General features: G+C 37.3%; 1 long non-coding RNA gene across 1 annotated transcript; it reads left to right on the top strand.

The window, feature by feature from the left end:
• The first annotated feature begins 553 nt into the window (after positions 1 to 553).
• On the top strand, positions 554 to 766 carry LOC122466043. The gene is made up of 2 exons (XR_006291251.1): positions 554 to 596; positions 668 to 766. It is a non-coding gene; the product is annotated as an uncharacterized LOC122466043 (long non-coding RNA).
• The last annotated feature ends 2113 nt before the right edge of the window (positions 767 to 2879 follow it).

The raw sequence follows: 2879 nt of genomic DNA, 5'->3' as shown, positions 1-2879 counted from the left end.
GTATCTTTAAGCTTTATTAAACCTTAGCGTTATTATCAGGCTGTATAATTATGAACTTTTCTTTGTTATAACTGGTTCACATGTAATAAATAAGGTCCATAAAAGCAAAGTAACAGTGATAACACTTAATAGACTACGAAAGTGATGACATCACACTCCAAGCAGGTAACCGTGAGGAAGGGGATTACTTTCCAAACAAACGGTGTCGGGTTATAATGTCAAAAAAGGTCATTTTGTTTCAGTGTAAATGCTGTAACTAACTGTTTTAATAGGTAAGTGAGTGTATGTTACTAATCATTGAACCTTTAAGCAGTGAAAAAATGTGTTGGGATGGCTGCAATGTGGTTTAAATTGCCAATCGTGGTGTGTCAGCCATCCCTAATGCTAAAATGCTTGCAGTCAGGAGCACAGTACATAACAATATTCAAATGCCCCATGGCAGAAAGAGAAAAAAGAAAACCTCAGGAGCAAAAAGCTGAGAAGGAAAAGGGCCAGCAAAACAGCAGGGATCCTTTCTGAAACATCTTCTCTTTAATCCAAATAAAGATGGAAGCAGTTCACAGAATCCAGACGAAGGAATTTTACTTGGAGAGGAGGTTAGCTCACATCTGCATGGAATGGAAGCAGTTTGGAACATCAGGGTGAAGGTATGTTACTTCGAGATAAGGGTAGCTCACATCCACAAAAAAGCAGTTTGGAAACTCAAGGTGATGGAAACTTACTTCTAGATGAAGGCAGCTCACAGCATCAGACTGATATGGAAGTGCAGAAAATTTATTCACCTTAAGAGAGATATGCAGAAATTGAAGTAAATGAAATAGAAGAAAAAAAGGATGAGGAAGTTACAAACAAGTTAAGTATGGGGACCCAGCTTCATGGCCCAGATTGATGACCGTGTGCGACAAATTCTCATGGAACATGGACCCGAACAAGTTAATGAATTTCTCTTCCCTAAGGAAGGAAATAAAAGAAAATTCTCTGCTCAGCATTACAAGAGAAAACTCATTAATGGGGAAGAAATTAATCAAAACTGGTTACAATATTCAGTGTCGAAGGACTCTGTGATTTTTGCTTTTGCTGCAAGTTCTTTAGAAATCAAGCAATTGGTACATCGCTTACTGAAAACAGTTCGAAGGACTGGAAAAACATATCTTCAGGTGTCTCTTCACATGAAAGAACTACAGAACATTTGGAATGTTTTCAAAATTGGAAAGAACGTGAATTACGATTGGAAAAAGGAGAAACTGCTGATGAAGAAAATTTACATGTGATCAAGGAAAAAAGAATATTGGCAACAAATATTAGACCGTCCTTAGTGAGAGTTCTCGGTGGGCAAAATTTAGGATTCCCCGGCTGCGGTAGAAATGAAAAATTGTACACTCCAGGTAATGGAAACTTTTTAAAATTTGTTGAATACCTAGTTTGTTTGATCCAGTCATGAAGGAACATCTAGGTAAAATAACTGATCATGAAACACAGGTTCATTACTTAGGAAAAATATGCAGAATGAACTGATTCAAATCCTAGCAAATGCCATTAAAAAGAAAATTGTAGAAGATGCCCATTCTGTATAATACTTTTCAATAATACTGGACTGTACACCAGATGTGAGTCATGTTGAACAAATGACTATCATTCGTTTTGTGGATATGGAAAAGACTGCAGATGAAGATAATGTTGAAGTGCTCATAAAGGAACATTTCTGGGGTTTCATACCATTGAAGGAGATGACTGGAGCATTTATGACTGAAACTATTCTGCAAGAGCTTGAAACAATGTCATTATCTGTTGAAAACTTAAGTGACCCAGGGTATGGTAATGGGAGTAATATGAAGGGTAAAGACAATAGTGTGTAAAGGAGAATGATGGAAATCAATGTTTGTTCCTTGCGGTGCACGTTTTCTGAATTTGGTTGTCAATGATGCTGCTAGATGCTGTTTGGAGGTAAGCAGTTTCTTTGACTTGGTGCACGTGTTTGTGTTTTTCTCAGGCTCAACACGCTGTTGGGAGATTCTGAGTCACCATGTGAATTCTCTAACTGTGAAACCACTTAGTCAGACAAGATGGGAGAGTTGCATTGATGCTTTGAAGCCTCTTCACTATGAACTTGGAAACATTTATGATGCCCTAATTGAAATTTCTGATAATACTACCTTTACTGGATCATGTGGCAATATGGCACGTTCAGATGCAGAAGCTCTTGCAAATAGGCTTTCCAAGTTCAAATTGGTGACTTCACTCATTTTGTGGTATAATATCCTTTTCGAGATTAACCTCATTACTAAGCAGCTTCAGGAAAAGAACTTGAACATGCATTCTGCTATTCAAAAACTGCAGCAAACTAAAAATATTCTGGAGGAATTCAGAAGTGATAAAGGGTTTGAAAGAACACTGCTAGATTCTCTTGAGCTTGCTGAAGAAATAGACTATCCAACAGAATTTGAACCAGAGCCAGTTCGCATTTGGCAAAAGAAACAGCAGTTTTCATATGAAGGATGAGACACACCCATTCAGAACCTAAAACAAAGGTTCAAAGTGAATTTCTACTTCGCAGTCCTTGATACTGCTATTCACTCAGTTGACGAAAGATTTCAACAAATGCAGCAGCTAGAGTCAGTATTTGGCTTTCTATATGATACTCACAGCTAGCAAAAGAAAACAGCAAAACAGATAAGAGAATTTTGTATAAAACTGGAGTCGGCATTGACTCATGACAATTCAAAAGACATTGATGCTACAGATTTGTGTAGTGAGCTTCAGGCTTTTTCAAGACGACTTAAGAAACATTCCACTCCTGAAGAAGTACTGGAGTTTGTCTGTAAAAATAAACTCAGACAGTTTTCCAAACATTTTTATAGCTCTACGCATTTTTTTTAACA

This window comes from Chelonia mydas, chromosome 5 (genome assembly GCF_015237465.2).
Source record: "Chelonia mydas isolate rCheMyd1 chromosome 5, rCheMyd1.pri.v2, whole genome shotgun sequence".
Classification (NCBI taxonomy): Eukaryota; Metazoa; Chordata; order Testudines; family Cheloniidae; genus Chelonia; species Chelonia mydas.
Note: the sequence above shows the minus strand (reverse complement) of the source record. Positions and strands in the feature narration are given on the sequence as shown.